The following is a 17667-nucleotide window of genomic DNA, read 5'->3' on the forward strand; positions in this document are numbered from 1 at the left end:
TGAAAGAAAGGTCATTTCATGAACTATTGCTCACTGGTTATGTTACAACTCAAGGCAGAACACCTGCTCTGCCCACAAATTAATGTGTCTAGGATTTTGTATCTGCAGCCTCTTGGAATACTGATCACACAATGGATCCTCGTCACTGACATCTTCACAGAGACACACTCAATTTGGGGAATAGGGGGTCCAGGCAAGCATTGATCAAGAAAGCCTTCTGCCTTGTTAGGGGCACCCTCATTTCCCCATGTTGTTCTCATGAGCTTAACATGGAGCTTTCATAGCTCCGGGGAGGCTCAGAATGCATCTACATGGTACTATCAGCCTATTTAGAAATTCAGTCATTTTGCCGTGCATTTGATATAGAGAAAACAAATGAGTTCATTAATTTAGATAGGCCCACAATTTGGAAACTAAAAGCGCAGAAAGGGGTGGGAAGATAGGAAGGAAGAAGCAAATGAGGGAAATATGCTGATCAGCGCAAAATCCAGGGTCCGTGCTATACAGCACAGCAGACCTGGAGAAAATCAGAGTGTGATGCAGGAAGCATCAGGCAGAAGGAGAGAGGGAGGATGGAGGAGGCGGAGGAAGCCGGAGAAGGGGAGGGGGAGGAGAGGAAGGATACTCAGTTCAGCACAATCCAAGCGGCTAACTCCTACGAGGGGAAAGAAGGTCAAGCAACAGACTTCATGAGTGACCTTGTCCTTGTGTAGGGAAAGCTGCTTCGACCTTTGTAGATCTGTCCAACTTGACTCCAAATGCCTCAGGAAACACTCTGTAAATTCTTTCCAAGAAAAATGAACACACACACACACACAAAGAACCTGAGGAGCTCTTCCATAGTATATCTAGAGGGGACGTCCCTGGCAGATCAGTGGTTAGGACTCCACACTTCCACTGCAGGGGGCACTGGTTTGATCCCCGGTCTGGTCAGAGAACTAAGATCCCCCATGCCTCGAGGCACAGTCAAACAAAAAACAAAGCCCCTCCCCCAAAAAAACCCAAGAAGCAAAGTGTTTGAAGCGCTGTTTATGAGTTAGGGTTAACTAAGGTCTGCTCTGAAGTTCGCCTTCATTAACTGTGTGAGCTCCAGGAATCACTTCCACTGATTTATAAAATGAGGAGTGGGGTTGGCTGATTTTCCAGTTTCATTTCTGCTCTAAACACGTGTTTCTCTGCAAGTCTGTTTTGATTGGATTCTGGATGTCTGGAGTGATTTTTCCAGCATACCAGCCTATCAAACACAACCACAAACTAAAATAAGTTGACCGAATGCAGAAAACAATTTACCTGGAAAACATCACAAATGATTTTGAGAGTCCAGTGAAAGCTCAGGGGAAAATGTTCTTGTTATCTCATGGATTCAGCCAACCGGGGACTTGTTCTAACACAGAAACTCCATGTAACTGGAGTTAAACTTGCTCTCCGTCACAGTGTGATCCTGGGTTCCTCTTCCCAAATCTGCTCCGTCTCCTTCCAGCCTGAAAAGACCTCTGATCCTCGCTCTCCAGGAGACTGCGTCCTTGAAGTGGAGGAAGACTCCTGTGGAGGGGGTGGATTTGGCAGTGACAGGTGAGCCAGGCTGAAGGTGAAATAAAAGGCAGCCTTTCCTGGCTGAGGGATCCAGGCCACTCTGCCCTCATCGTGAGCCACCTGTCCCTAAGCCCCACAGCCTGTGAGTACAGCGAGGTCGCAACTCAAATCTCACCAGTGTGATGTCCTGCCTGCTCAGCTCAGGACACTCCCAGAAGTCCCTGTGTTGTCCGGCCATCACATGCAGTCAAGGGCTACTTCACAGGGTCTTTGTCTTGAGTTTTGTGGCTATCGTTAACTGCCCACGAGGCTGTGTGAGGCTGGACCATCTCACTGTTCCTTCCTTGGGAGCTCCATGCAACCCCTGAGAGGGTTGGGGGTCTGGGCCTGGGCTTCCAAAGCTGGGAGAACCCGGGGCACCACCTTCTCCTCAAACTGGAGTCTGGCAAGAGAATTAAGGGGAGTGAATAACACCTCACTCCAGTTCCCCAGGCCCCACACCAGGCTTCCTGAGGTCCCATCACCAAGGCAACTATAGAAATGATCCCTTCAGTGTTCCCTGCCACTCCTCTCATCACCGGGCTAAGATCAAGGTCATGCACCTGCATGAGGGATGACCCCCGCCCCCCACCTCAACGTTCCCACTTTCTCGGTGCAGCGCCTCCATGGTAATGAGACCAGGCCCCTTCTGTATGCTTCTGCCCCTTCTCAGCTCTGGCTTCCAGGTTCACAGTGCCATATGGTCCAGACAGTAGGACCAAGCAGCGGGAAGAAATGGCGTCAAATCAAGGGTCCATGACAGAGAGGGTGCACGTTCCAGTCAGATCAACCCCCTTTACTGACTTTTCCAGGATGTCCTGAACACTTCTGCTCATGTCTTGATGGCCAGAACTTAGTCACATGACCACATTTCCCTGCAGGAGAGGCTGGGAGTTCTGTAACTAAGGAGGAAGGCAGGAGAGGATTAGGGTAGACAACTAGAAATCTCTGTTCTGGGAGGTCAGATAGTTAAATGCTCTGGATGCCATCAGAGTCAGAGGGTATCATACATAGAAACATTATTCATCTTGCATTTCACAGCAGGGAGTCGTGAATTTAAAGTTTTATTTGGGAGACCACTTGGCTTATGAGAACGTGTCATGGGCTTTGGTTACAGTCACAGGTGTGTCTTTGAAAACAGTGTGACCTCAGGTGAGACTCCCTGATTGTGCAATCCACTCCCTGACTGTACCTCTGCAGATCTCCCAGTGGGTCTGTGGTCTCATGAGATGGTGAGTGTTGACGGTGTGTTGGAGTCTGAGACTGGGAAGGAAGCGGGACGCTCGGGGGTTTGAGGGTGTGGCATCATCGACAGCCTCCTCCTCGATGGTAGCAGCAGAATCACAGACATCCTGTACATACCTTCCCAGGACCTGCTGTGGTCTTAGGAGCCTCAGAGTGTTAGCCTGCCTTGGCCACTGTGACAAAATATCAGAGACTAGGCGGCTCAAGAAACAGACATTTACTTCTCACAGCCCTGGAGGCTGGAAGGCCAAGTTCACGGTCACCACCAAGTCAGTTCCAGGCGCAGGAGGGCCTTCTTCCTAGCTGGCAGGCTGGCGCTTTCTCTGTGTCCTCACAGGGTGGAGAGAGAGCAACCTCTATCCCCTCCTCCTCCTGTGAAGCCGCTAATTCTATCAGAAGGGCCCCAGCCTCACGACCTCATCAACAAGGCCCCCCACCTTCAAATACCATCTCACTAGGGGATAGGGCTTCAACATGTGAATTCGGGCTGGGACCCAATTCTATCCAAAGCACTGAAAGTGCGGTGGGATGTCAGGTGAGGAAAGACTCCACACCACCATAGACAAGCAGCTCCCACGCAGCAGGAGGGGCCAGGCACACTCTCGTACTGTCTTGTTTCCACCCTCTCCAGGTAGAGGCAGCACAAAAGTCGGCTCTGAACTCAGAGCTGCTTCTGATTCTCAGTCAATCTTCAGTGAGGGGCGAAAGGAGTGGAAGGGAAAGTGGGAGATGTGTGCAGTGAATGAGGCCAGAATGGGGCTGCTTGGAGGGCCCCAGACAGGAGGCTGAATAGCAGAAACCCTCTCACCCAGCTGGACCAACACCAGTGCTTGTTGGGTTAATTTAAAAATATAGATTTTAAAGCAAGGGGCCATTAAAACATGATATGTACATCCTGTAAACATTTTACTTCAATTTGCAAGAGGAGAACATACAGTCATCCCCAATCTTTTGATGTAGGGCCAAGGCTTTTTCTTCACATAAGAGGCAAGTTCAGCACAGCCTGCCATAAATGCATTATTTATCGTTTTCAGTTTCTGCTTTTTTTAAGAGTAGAGCTAGAACTTAGAGATATTTGCAAAGCAATGAGAAAGCACTAGGCTTCTAGTTTTCCCTTTTTATAACTTCCCTCAAGCTTTAACAGTTGTCTCATCTATCCTCAATTCAACATGACCCTTCATCGAGTCTTTTCCAAGCATTCATCTTAGTTTTCACAAAGTTCTTTCACACTAATCTCATCAATTTTCATTTTGTTTAAATAAGTTTATGATCACAATGAAATGTACAACTGGCATTCACAAGTTTGGGAGCAAACACAGCTGATTCTTGTTAAGTACACGACGCAACCTCCAGCCTTTGGGAGTAGGAGTACCATCTAGCAGACGTGAGTGTCTAGAGCATCCTGTGGGCACTTGGCAGGGTGTTTACAGAGTCAGTCAGTCCATCAGTTCAGTCGGCAGAGTGTCCACCACACGTGATCCCCTGAGCAGCAAGGAGTCTCTAGAAATCAATGGGTGCTTTCTGTGGAGAGCTTGGCCACAGCACGAGGCCAGGGAGGGAAAACGTGGGAGGAGGCAGGTGATGTCCTCATGGTTAGTCTCCCAGGTTAGCGTTACCTCACCTGCATCACCTCCACCTCCGTGCAGCCCGACCTCCTCCAACAGCACCAGCCTCATCCAGTGTCAACCACTGTCCAGAGACTTCCACCAGGCCCATAACTGACAGCAAGGTGGGGAACCGCTACATGACTTGGCTTCATCCTCACAGGCTTCTGGGGACGTACTCCTTTTTATCTTTCATTTTATTTTGTATTGGAGTATAGCCAATTAACAAACAGTGTTGTGATAGTTGCAAGTGAACAGCAAAGGGATTCAGTCATACAGGTATCCATTCTCCCCTAAACTCCCCTCCCATCCGGAATGCCGCGTAACATCGAGCAGAGTTCCTTGTGCTATACAGTCGATCCTTATTTACTCTCCATTTTATTTTACTTCATTTTAGTTTTTAACTTTCATTTACTTTTGGCTGTGCTGGGTCTTTGTTGTTATGCATGAGCTTTTTTCTAGATGTGGCGAGTCAGGGCTCCTCTCTAATGGTGCGTGGGCTTCTCACTGTGGTGGCTTCTTTTATTGCAGAACACGGGCTCTGGGGTGTACAGGCTTCAGTAACTGTGACATGTGGGCTCAGGAGTTGCGGCTCCCAGGCTCTGGAGCACAGGCTCAATAGTTGTGGCGCACAGAATTAACTGCTCCGTGACATGTGGGATCTTCCTGGATCAGGGATTGAACCCATGTCTCCTGCATTGGCAGGCAGATTCTTTACACTGAACCCCCAGGGAAGCCCCTGGTTATCCATTTTAAATACAGCAGTGTGTACATGTCCATCCCAAACTACTTAACTATCCCTTCTTCCTATCCTTCCCCTCAGCAATCGTAAGATCATTCTCGAAGTCTGTGTGGTACATACTCCTTGTTATCTCCACCTACAGATGAGGAAACCAAGCCTTAGGGATGAATTGTGATTTGCCTAAAGTTAAACCACTGGTCAATGGGAAGGCAGGAACATGGCCCCACTGTCTGTCCACTCCCCCACAGTGAAAGGACCAGGCCTTGGAGAAGGGCTTCTGTATGAGCATAGGAAAGAAGGAAGTGGAAGCTGTTGGCAATGGGCAGATTACTGTGGAATGAGGACTCTTCCCCAGAGGGCAGGCCTGAGTGATGGCGTCAGAGTTACTCGCTGAGACACACCAGGGCTGGGTTCCTGGAGTGAACAGGGGTATAGAGGTGGCCAGGAGTAGGCGCTTTCCAGGCTGTGAAGTGAGGCCAGGAGAGACAGAGGGGGTGACCACCTCCACAAACACACACCAAGAGGCGAGTGGGTGACGGGGACTGTGCCTGGAACTCAGGGCTGGAGACACCTCTGGGCTCCCCAAGAAGCAGTGCGTGCTGACAGAGCAGGGTTGAGGGAAAGGCCAGAGAATCGGTGATCGGATGGAGAGTTGTGCCTTAGAGACAAACCCTGTGCTGGCTAAGATTTCCCATGCCCCTGATAGGCCAAGTATGTGCTAATTTGATCTCAAGGTTTGAGAGAAATTGTCAGTGAATATTTTAGGAAAAGTGTGTTCAGCATTCACTCTGCACTGCTTGTGCTCCGCTCTGCTCTTCCGGCACGGGGCTCTGATGGGACCCTGGGATATAGCCGGGAATGCAGAGGAGCCTGTGCCCTGACGATCTATGCTCAGGAGGGCAGAGGTCTCTGGGCTCTGCCCCTACTCTGCCTGGATCTCCCTGAAGGAGGGTGCAAAGTATTGTGGGAGCACCAGTGGGAGGGGTCGAGGAGGCCTCCTGGAAGAAAGGAGTTCACACTCAGACCCTAAAGACGGGTAGGATGCAGCCATTCCAAAGGAAACCCCAAGAGAAGCCAGAGCTGCTACAGCACAGATGGACCATGAGGACATTGTGCGCAGGGCGATAAGCCAGTTATGGAAGGACAAATGCCATGTGATTCCACTTACACAAGGTTTCCAGAGTGGTCAAACTCACAGAAAGTGAAAAAGTGAAATGGTGATTGCCAGGGGCTGGTGGGGAGGAGAAGGGCGAATTCTTTTTTACTAAGTACAGAGTTTCAGTTTTGCAAGATGACAAGTGTTCCAGAGACGGACAGTGGTGGTGGTTGCATGACAATGTGAAAGCACCTAATGCCACAGGGCTGTGCACTCAAGGTGGCTAAGATGGTGAATTTTATGTTCTGTGTTGTGTTAGTCGCTCAGTCATGTCCAACTCTGCAACCCCAGGGACTGTGGCCCGCCAGGCTCCTCTGTCCATGGGATTCTCCAGGCAAGAATACTGGAGTGGGTTGCCATTCCCTTCTCAGGGTATCTTCCTACTCCAGGGATCGGATCCAGGTCTCCTGCATTGGAGGTAGAATTTTTTACCATCTGGGCCACCAGGGAAGCATATTTTACCCCAATTAAAAATTAGAGAGAGAGAAAAATAAAGGTGGAGCATGAGGCCAGGCCCCAGGCAAGGTAGAAAGGGGAGCTTCTGGGAGCTCTGAGCTTGGCTGGCACAGAGCTGGGCAAAGGTGACAGTGGCAGGGAACTGGACATGAAAGGAAGGTGTTTGAGGAGTGGAAGTAGATGGCTTTTCAATGTGTTCAGAGATCAACAGGAGGAAAGACCTGGTGATGGAGGGTCAAATAGAAAGAATCAGTGTTTACATGTCTTTGCAAGTGGACAACATGCTTTGATGATGGGGCCCACGGTGCTCGACCCAGGGCTTACATGGAAGCATGGGGCAGCAGTGAGCCCCCAGGTGCCTGAGGAATCTGCGATCACCTGATTCTTTTCCTCCAGGCCGCCCTTGGAGCAGAGCAAGCCTCCCAGGGGGCACACCTGCGCTGGGGACCCCCAGCATCTACCAGAGCCTCCGGTGCCACCAGGTCCCCTGCCTATCAGCACTCCCAGAGAAGCCGGATTTGTCCATCCTTGGTGCAGATTTGTTTAACTTAGATTTTCTTACATAAGAAAAAGAAGGAAGTGAAGCTGCCCAGAAAGAGTACTGATCACATAGCAGTTTCCTCGTTTGAAGAAACCAGCCTGCTGTTTCCTTTCCTTGGCAAATTCTTCTTCCCCTGCTAATCAAGAAGTCTGACTGAGATTAAGATTTGCCTGATGGGGGCCAAAAAAGAACAAAACAAGAAATGATTTCGGCCAACGCGGGCCTTTTCCCGAAGCAATTAGAGCTTGGACTTAAGCAAACAAATCAGATTCGAGGTTTCCCTTCCTCAGAAGCCATTATTCCATGGAGTGAAGATTGCCCAGGACAGATGGGTCCTGAAACAGCTCCCCTAGAACCCTGAATATCACAGCAGCAGCTGCCCACGGCTGGGCCAAGGACACCAGGAGAGAGAAGGGAGGTGTTGATTAAGAAAAGTAAATAACAGCTTTGGAAGCCTGCTTTGTGCCAGGCAAATCTTGGTTAAGATCTTAGATGGATCATCTCGCTCGCTCCTAATAGAACTGTCAGGAATGGATGATGTTATTGTCCCATTTTTCCAACAGGGACACTGAGGCTCCAGGAAGCAAAGTGATTTGCCAGTGGTTCACAGTCAAGTAAATGATAACAAGGAAATCAGAGCCCAGGCCCCTGACTATCAACAGCAGTGACTCTCGGAGAAGAGGGTATAACATCGGAGGGCCAGTGGGTCTCTCCTTCCAAGCATGGCCCTAGAGCAGTCACTTCAGAGCTGTAAGCCATCTCAACAATAGTAGAAAAAGAAGAACGACACAGCTGCTGCCGGTTACCGAGCACTTACCATGCTGATCTCTTCATGGACATCATTTAATCCTCAAAGCCGCCTGGAGAGGGTATGTCCGCACTTCACAGATGAGAAAATCAGTCCTCAGAGAAATTAAATACTTTGCCCAAAATCACACAGCAAAGGGATAAAAGCCCTCAAAATTCAAACCTAAGTTTGGCCCCAAACAGTGGATTATTAATCTCTACCTCTGACTCGGAGCCATCATTTTACAAAGACCTTGTGGCAAAGAGAGCCCACAGCTGCACAGCTGGGTAGTTTCCAGCATGTTCTAGGACCAACTCACCCGCCTTGGGTCAGCCCATGACCTTATCCTTCTCAGAGGGGGCAGGACGGTGCTGTCCCAGCCAGGCCCATTTCACTGGACCTGGGCTCTACAGGACCAAGGAGAAGCGTCCCCCCAGGGCCTGTACCCACTGCTAGACCATGCTGCAGATCTCAGGAACTCGAGATCTTATGCCCAGGTGGCCCCGAGTCCACGTTTGGAGCCTGAGCAGCTTCCCCAGAACCTGTCCATCCACAGAGTAGTACACGGTCCCAGGCTCTCAAGGTGGCTGAGGGACGGTGTTTGCTGGGTGCAGACAGATATTGGACATTCTGGCTGGGGGTGCCTGCATATTCATGCTGAGGTCCTCATGGTGCAGGGAAAAGGAGGGCCAGCCAAGCGCTGGGAGCCAGGGGCTGGCTGTCCCTGCGTTGCCACATCCGCCATGGAACTACGAGGACCCCAGGAATTGTACATGCAAACTGGCCTTCCGGGGCTTCATGGAATGGCCAAGGTAGAAAGACCGAACACTTGCCGTGTGTTAAATATTTCATTTCGCAGTTTGTTAACTTGACAATGTTTAAAAACTAGGTCTCACCTGTACCCTTGTCCTGGATCCCCCAAATACCAGGGGTGAGATTGCCCTGACTTCCTGTTCGTTAATTGGACTCCTCTCACCCCACACCTCAAGAACCTAGGGACTTCGATCCCCCTTGACAGACCATCCTTGCCAAGACTACTGGATCCTCACTGGGCACTTTTTAGGAATCCCAGCCCTGCCTCCACCCCAACCATGACTGACAGTTCACATGTGTCTGAATTGCCAGCTGCTCTGCTACCAAGTTAAACTGTCTGGTTTCCCCCAGAATCTTTCTGACCCAACCAGCCAGGAACCCAGACCTGGGCCCCTCCAGCTCATGCTTGTGGAGAACCTTCACATCAGTGAGGACTTACCCACGAGGAAATCCAAGCTAAACAAACTTAGGCCAAAAAAAAAAAAAAAAAATGTATTGACTCCTAGCACTTCGGGAAACACTATGACCAGGAATTAACAAACCCCATCAGGACTGTCCTTCCAGCTCTCGCCCCGGCAGTGCTGCCTGTCTTCTCTCTGCAGACCGGTTCCCTCCACGTTGCAGGAAACAGGGCCACGACAATCTCCAGGTTCAATCTGCAGCCTTAGCTTCACAGAGAGACAGACTTCGAGTTCTCTCAGGTTCCAAGCCCCAGATTCCTAGCAAAGGCACTCGCTGGCAGATCCCCAGGTCCGCACTTACTTCGGCCTAGCCAACTGAAGTCTGGGGCTGCTTCCTTTAGAATGGCTCTTCTGGGGCTGCCCCGGTGGTTCAGCAGTTAAGACTTTGAGCTTCCAATGCAGGAGGCAAGGGTTTGATCCCTGATCAGGGAATTAAGATCCCACATGCCACTGGGCCAAAAAATTAAAATTTAAAATAAAAAAAAATAGAGCCATGGAGATGAAAAGGCCCTGCAGTCACTGTTACCCAGAAAGAAAAGAAGAGGACATTGGCTACACAGACAGTCCTCTGCATGTCCCTTAAAGTCTATGATCAATTTGCATTGTCTCGGACTGTTTCTGTCTATCTGCCTACCTCTTCCCTCCCCATCCCCCTCGCCCTACTTTTCCTTCCTTCCTTCCTGACCTGGGTTTGAATCCTGAGTTTTCTCCTTCACACTGAATCCAGGCTCCAGAGGCACAGAGGGGACCCAGTCCCAACTCTGGCATCAACTTGCTAATGGGCCAGAGCAAATTGTGGCTTCATCTTTCTGCCTTAATTTCTTCAGCTGTTAAAAAGGCAGTGGGGGAGCAGACAGGTTTCCCTACTCTGTTTCTAGATCTTTGAGCAATCAGCCTAACTTGTCCAGACCTCTTTTCCCACCCTACTTTTCATAAACCTTTAAACTGGATTTCTATTTTAATGAAATATTCATTTTTAATCCTTGATTTTTGAACCAGAGCATTTAGAGTTTAATCCTCAGGGTCCTAGCCTGCCTGCCTGGTATTGTTTTCAACTGAGAGCTCAGCGTTGTTTCACTGAGGGCTGTGTTGCCTCTGTTAACTAATCCCATGAGGAAATAACGCCATTATACAAAGTTAGCAGTGTTCAGAGAGAAACCCATTTTATAAATCAAGGCGAACAGGATTCCAGATACTCCCAGATACCGCTTCCAATTGGTCTGGCCTTGTTGGAAGAAAACAGGGAAAAGTCATGAAACAAAGGAGTGAACATCTGACTTTTGTCTGTCCTGAGTGGGGAATTGCCTCCTCCTCCCCGGATCTGACCCCAAGTTTGTAAGCCTGATGGCCCTGGTGTGAGTGACCTGCCATCACTGATGAAGTCTGGTCAGGATCCTGGTCGCTAATCAGTGGTATTACAGGGTTAGACTGTCTTCTCTCCTCTTGTCTGGACAACCCAAAGGAGCACTACTTGGCTAAACCTCAGGACACAAGCTGTTTGTTTTTTCTACCCCTATTTGGTAGAAAATAGGGGCCCATCAGGACTTGCCTGGAGGTCAAGCGATTAGGACTTGGAGCTTCACTGCAGGGGGCACGGGTGTGATCCCTGGTTGGGAGACTAAAATCCTGCACCGCTGCATGGTGCGGCCAAAAAGAAAGAAAAAAGAACGAAAACAGGGGCCCATCAAGGAGGCACTGTGGTCTTTTTTCCACTGCAGATGCTCAGGGGGAGCCTGGCTACAGTTCCTGAAAGCGTGGTCAGGTCCTTCTGAGATTCAGGATGGGCCAGGATCATTCTTCTAGATCCTGGAGGCCACTCTGTGTTTCCTGAAACCTGACTGCTTGGGGGCCCCTTCCAGGGACCATCATTATCTTCCCTCCATCCCTCACACACCGCCACCACCCCCACCCTTGCTGAGCTCAGGTGAAACCTGGGCCCACCCTCCCCTCGGTGTCAAGAACCCCAAGAGAATACGTTATATTTTATCACCCCTTCCTGGGCCTCCCATCCTGAAGCTCACCTATCCGCCTCCCCTCTTCCTTCCAACTCCTATTTGTGGACTCTCACAAAGAATGCTGCCATCTGTGTGCATCTTTATGACAATCAGAGATGTTACTAGCTTAATTTTCCTAGACAAAACCAAAGCAAGCACACTGCATCTGGGAGATGTCTTTCTGGAGAAGCAAAGGCAGGAAAACTTTGTGAGAAAGATACAGGCGATATTTTTTTCTTTCACGGTGGAGCACTGTATGAACTGAATCATGGCCAGCCACAGATAACAAGTTCCAATTCCTGGAAGCTGTGAATGTGACCCTATTGGGAAATAAGTCTTTGCACGTGTGTTTAATTCAGGCTCATGGGATGATTTTACTAAGGATTTTTCAGGTGGGTCCCCAAGGCCATTGCCAGGGTCCTTATGAGAGGCAGAGGGAGATGGCAGGGACACAGAAGGAAAAAGGTGAGGGAGAAACAGAGGAAGTGAGGGAACACAAGCCAGGGAATGCCTGGAGCCATCACAGGCTGGAGGAGGAAAGGGAAGATTCTGCCCTTGGAGGGAACCAGGGCCTACTAACAACTTGATTTGAGACTTCAGGCTTCCAGATCTGAAGGAGAATAAATCTCTGTTGTTCTAAGCCACACAGTTTGTGTTTACTGGTTACAGCAGCCTCAGGAAATGAATACAGACTCCAAGGTTTCTAGAATGGGATATGGTTTTCCTTCTCAAGAATGTGAGAAGCCCTGGTGGTCCAGTGGCTAAAACTCCATGCTCCCAGTGCAGGGAGCTGGGGTTCAATCCTGGTTGGGGAACTAGATCCCACATGCCATAACTAAAAAAAAAAAAAAAAAAATCCTGTGTGCTGCAACTAAGACCTGGCACAGCCAAATAAATAAATATTTTTTAAATAAAAAAGAAGGCAAAGAATGTGGAATCTGGCCAGCACCTGTTATTATTTCATTTACTCCTTTCGTTAACATTCCACCTATGTACCATGCTGTACCCCAAGCTCTGGAGGACAGGGATGGTATAAGAAACTCTCTTCCTGTCTTAGGAACACACAGTGCATTGGGAGAGAAATGTAAAGAGATCACTGTTGTTGTTTTTGTTGTTATTTAGTTGCTCAGGCATGCCTGACTCTGTAGCCCGAGGGACTGCAGCACACCAGCTAGGCTCCCTTGTCCTTCACTATCTCCTGGAGTTTGCTCAGATTCATGTCCAGTGAGTCAGGAGCAGACACAAAGGGAGCTCCCCAGGGAGAGTTAAGGGATGTTGGCAGGAGGTTTGGCCAGGATTCCTGGGGAGAGAGAGGTCTAGGGAGGGAGTAAAGGGGTTGGGCTGTGGGAGGTGGGGCCAGTGGGGGGTGTGTATGTGTTTCCTATTCTGGGAGCCACAGCCCCCTGTTCTGGGAAGTGACCTCCCCTCCACCCCACCCACCGCTTTCAGGGCAGTGGCCGAGCTCTTACAGAGCCCACCCCTGGGCATATTTGGGCCCCAGGAGAATCCCCATCACAAGTGTTCTCTGGGCTCTTTGACACAGGGAGGTGTGTGTCTGCTGGGGGCTTCCCATCCTGCCCAGGAAGCAAGACTTCAGCAAGCACAGTGCGGAAGGGCAGGGGGCTTCGTGTTCTGTGTTTTGCAAGCTCTTTAATGATGCGCCATAAACCTGGAGGCCTGCTTAGTGTGGTAAAGGCAACGGCCCCTCCGGAGGACCCAGGGCTGCCGGGCAGAGAGAAATTCAGGAAGACAAGCACTCCTGGTGAGCGTGACCAGAACACGTTAGCTGTTCATGGGAAGTGTGCAGTCCAGTTATATGCAGGACACACACCTATGTTCCATTAAAACAATAGCAATTGTCAAGCAGATATCTTCTATTCTAGTTTTTAAATAATAAAAAGATTTTTTATTTTATATGGAGTATAGTTGGTTAACAATGTTGTATCAGTTTCAGATATACACCAAAGTGATTCAGTTATACAAGTATCTATTCTTTTTCAAATTCTTTTCCCATATAGGTTATTATAGAATACTGAGCAGAGTTCCCTGTGCCATACGATAAGTCCTTGATGGTCTAGATCTTATTTTTGCGGCTGCTAAGCATTGGGACTGTTTATGCCTGGTCATATATTGCATCCAAGCGGAAGAAAGTTTATGACCTTATCACTGGATCAACCCAGTGGCTTTTATAAAGATGTAATTTAACAAATACATTCTACAAATTTTATATGAACCTTTTGGTTGATGAGCCACATTTAATGAATGCTGCTTTAGTCTATTTAAGTGGATACAAGTACTAACAAAAATTATGTGATAAAGACCATCTGCTTGTTCTAATAAAGCTATCCTTTAGGCAAAATGTTTACATATAGCACTGCTGTTTTTGCTGTTGTTTAGTTGCTAACTCTTGTCCAACTCTTTGCAACCCCTTGGCCTGTAGCCTGCAAGGCTCCTCTGTCCATTGGATTTCCCAGGCAGGAATACTAGTATGGGTTGCCATTTCCTCCTCCAGGGATCAAACCTGCATCTTCTGCTTGGCAGGCAGATTCTTTACCACTGAGTCACCTGTCGTATTGCTATAAAATGCCTCAAATTCTGAAACAAAACTGATTTCATTTTTTAAAAGTGTTGAGCAGATGATGACAAACAAATGAAGCATATAATCCTTGATTGTATCTTGAATCCAAAAAAATAGTTGTAAAGGACATTTGGGGGACATTGAATCTGATAATACTATCGTGACCGCAAGAGGGTCCTCAGACTTGAAATTGGACTGGCCGCTGGGAAGACGAGGTCCCTGTGCTAAGCTTTGTGGTGAGGATGTTGGGTGAGACTTGCAGTGACTGGTTCTGGGTTCAGTGCACTAAGCTTTCAACTTTTCTAAATTAAAAGGTGGAGCATAAAAAAAAAAAAGAATGCTACTCTGAGACTGTTGTCATTTGAAGGGAAAGGAAGATTATCAAAGGGACTCTAGAAGAGAAGTTTTTTATGTTAATAGACAATCCACCAATTCTGACAATCACCACATCTTTGGAAGTGGGAAGATAATTGTCCCTTGTTTATGGACTGTCAGATTGCTGAGATTCCCCAGAGACATCTGTGACCCACCCCCATCTGGCTTTCCAAACATTCCCTGGCCTGGAAGTGGTTAGCAGAGAGGTAGCCCTGGGCAGTGAAAGCAGATGCTGCGTTTCCACTGAACCCATAGTGAGTGGCTTGTTGGTTCACCGAGCAGGAAGAAAGGCATGAGCTGACTGCCTGTGTCATTTAAAAAGCCACACTTTCCACAGAAAACATGAAAGGGAAGAATTTTTTTTAAAAACTGGTGTGTTTGTGTGTGTGCAGCTGTGGGAGGTGAGGAGTAAACAGGGTATGCACTGACGGTGGAGAAGGAAACCAGCAAGGGCCAGACAGAAGACAGAGCGCTCCGGTCACGGCTACAGCAACCTTCACTGGGTGTCTGCCCTGTGTCAACATCACCAATTAAAGGACGCTGGCCCCTTGGAAAGAAAGCTATGACCCACCTAGACAGCATGTTAAAAAGCAGAGACATTACTTGACCGACAAAGGTCCATCTAGTCAAAGCTATGGTTTCTCCAGTAGTCATGTATGGATGTGAGAGTTGGACTATAGAGAAAGCTGAGCGCCGAAGAATTGATGCTTTTGAACTGTGGTGTTGGAGAAGACTCTTGAGAGTCCCTTGGACTGCAAGGAGATCCAACTAGCCCATCCTAAAGGAGATCAGTCCTGAATATTCATTGGAAGGACTGATGCTGAAGCTGAAACTCCAGTAGTTTCACCACCTGATGCGAAGAGCTGACTCATTGGAAAAGACCCTGATGCTGGCAAAGGTTGAAGGCAGGAGGAGAAGGGGACAACAGAGGATGAGATGGCTGGATGGCATCACTGACTTGATGGACATGGGTTTGAGCAAGTTCCAGGAGTTAGTGATGGACAGGGAGGCCTGGCGTGCTGCAGTCCACGGGGTTGCAAAAAGCCAGACACGACTGAGCAACTGAACTGAACTGAACATCACCAAACACTACTCTCCTTTAATCTCACAACCACTTCATGGAGAGACAAACCCATCTCACAGAGGAAACTGCCCAGGGAAAACCAATGCCAAGGCCGTGCCAAGTGTAAAAAGTGGAGCCAGAACGTAAAGCAATGAATGCTTGATGAAAAAGCCACACAAACACTTACTTTACCATCCAGTGTGTGTGTATGTTAGTCCCTGAGTCATGTCTAACTCTTTGCAACCCCATGGACTGTAGTCTGTTAGGCTCTTCTGTACATGTAATTCTCCAGGCAAGAATTCTGGAGTGGGTCACTATTTCCTTTTCCACATCTCCCAACCTAGGGATCAAACTTGGGTCTCCCGCATTGCGGACAGATTTTTTTATCATTTGAGCCACTATTCAGTTCAGTTCAGTCATGTGCGACCCCATGGACTGCCAGGCTCCCCTGTCCATCACCAACTCCCAGAGCTTGCTCAAACTCACGTTCATCGTGTCAGTGATGCCATCCAACCATCTCATCCTCCGCTGTCCCCTTCTCCTCCCACCTTCAATCTTTCCCAGCATCAGGGTCTTTCCCAATGAGTGGGTTCTTCTCATCAGGTGGCAAAAGTACTGGAGTTTCAGCTTCAGCATCAGTCCTTCCAATGAATATTCAGGACTGATTTCCTTTAGGATTGATTGGTTGGATCTCCTTGCAGTCCAAGGGACTCTCAAGAGTCTTCTCCAACACCACAGTTCAAAGCATCAATTCTTCAGCACTCAGCTTCTTTATAGTCCAACTCTCACATCCACACTTGACTACTAGAGAAACCATAGCTTTGACTAGATGGACCTTTGTCGGTCAAGTAATGTCTCTGCTTTTTAATATGCTGTCTAGGTGGGTCATAGCTTTTCTTCGAAGGAGCAAGCATTTTTTAATTTCATGGCTGCAGTCAACATCTGCAATGATTTTGGAGCCCCCCAAAATAAAGTTTCCCCATCTATTTGCCATGAAGTGATGGCTGGAGGAAGTACATGCTGGAATCAAGATTGCCGGGAAAAATATCAATAACCTCAGAGGCAGATGACACCACCCTTGTGGCAGAAAGTGAAGAACTAAGGAGCCTCTTGAAAGTGAAAGAAGAGAGTGAAAATGTTGGCTTAAAGCTCAGCATTCAGAAAACTAAGATCATGGCATCCGGTCCCATCACTTCATGAGAAATAGATGGGGAAAGAGTGAAAACAATGGCTGACTTTATTTTTCTGGGCTCCAAAATCACTGCAGATGATGATTGCAGCCATGAAATTAAAAGACGCTTACTCCTTGGAAGGAAAGTTATGACCAACCTAGACAGCATATTAAAAAGCAGAGACATTACTTTGTCAACAAAGTTCTGTCTAGTCAAGGCTATAGTTTTTCCAATGGTCATGTATGGATGTGGGAGTTTGACTATAGCGAAAGCTAGCACCAAAGAATTGATGCTTTTGAACTATGGTGTTGGAGAAGACTTTTGAGAGTCCCTTGGACTGCAAGGAGATCCAACCAGTCCATCCTAAAGGAGATCAGTCCTGGGTGTTCATTGGAAGGACTGATGCTGAAGCTGAAACTCCAATACTTTGGCCACCTGATGCATAGAGCTGACTCATTTGAAAAGACCCTGATGCTGGGAAAAACTGAGGGCAGGAGGAGAAAGGGACGACAGAGGATGAGATGGTTGGATGGTATCACCGACTCAATGGACACGGGTCTGGGTGGACTCCGGCAGTTGGTGATGGAGAGGGAGGCCTGGCGTGCTGTGATTCATGGGGTCACAAAGAGTCAGACATGACTGAGTGACTGAACTGAACTGTTGGGACCAGATGCCGTGGTCTTAGTTTTCTGAATGTTGAGTTTTAAGCCAACTTTTTCACTCACCTCTTTCACTTTCATCAAGAGGCTCTTTAGTTCTTCTTCCCTTTCTGCCATAAGGGTGGTGTCATCTACATATCTGAGGTTATTGATATTTCTCCCAGCAATCTTGATTCCAGCTTGTGCTTCATCCAGCCTGGTATTTCGTATGATGTACTCTGCACTAGGGAAGCCCAACTGCCTTCTAACTCAGTTGGAGTCAGGACTCAGTACAGAGAGGGTTTTTTCCTGATTCTCTGCACTTTACTTATTTTTAATAATAAAAGACAAAAACATATTTGTAGGAAATGTCTGGGGTGGAGGATGTGTTTGTACAGAAGTTGTTGGGGTGAGGGGTGGTAAACATCTATAGCCAGTGAGAAAAGGCTAAGTACAGAAACACATAAATG

This window comes from Capra hircus, chromosome 12 (genome assembly GCF_001704415.2).
Source record: "Capra hircus breed San Clemente chromosome 12, ASM170441v1, whole genome shotgun sequence".
Lineage (NCBI taxonomy): Eukaryota > Metazoa > Chordata > Mammalia > Artiodactyla > Bovidae > Capra > Capra hircus.